This window comes from Mytilinidion resinicola (genome assembly GCF_010093595.1).
Source record: "Mytilinidion resinicola strain CBS 304.34 unplaced genomic scaffold BDZ99scaffold_24, whole genome shotgun sequence".
Lineage (NCBI taxonomy): Eukaryota > Fungi > Ascomycota > Dothideomycetes > Mytilinidiales > Mytilinidiaceae > Mytilinidion > Mytilinidion resinicola.
Window position 1 is genome coordinate 37,742 of NW_022985460.1, and position 497 is coordinate 38,238.

Consider the following 497-nt stretch of genomic DNA (forward strand, 5'->3'; position numbering starts at 1 on the left):
CCTGGGACGGCTTGACGAGGCGGAGAAGATGTACTTGCGAGCGCTGCAAGGCAAAGAGAAGGCATGGGGACCAGACCATGCATCAACACTCGACACGGTCAACAACTTAGGCAACCTCTACAAATCCCTGGGACGGCTTGACGAGGCGGAGAAGATGTACTTGCGAGCGCTGCAAGGCTTCGAGAAGGCATAGGGACCAGACTATACGTCAACACTCGACACGGTCAACAACTTGGGCTTGCTCTACAAATACCTAGGACGGCTTGACGAGGCGGAGAAGATGTACTTGCGAGCGCTGCAAGGCTATAAGAAAGCACTTGGCCAAGAAGCAGTAAAGACGTATATGCCAGCACTTAACACAGCTCAGAATATGGCAGTTCTCTTCTAGCAGACTGGTAGAACGCAGGAAGCAGAGGGTTTATACGAACAGGCTCTCTTTAGTGTTGAAGCAGTTTTCGGGCGTACAAGCAATAGGTACTGCAGTATTGCTAAGATCT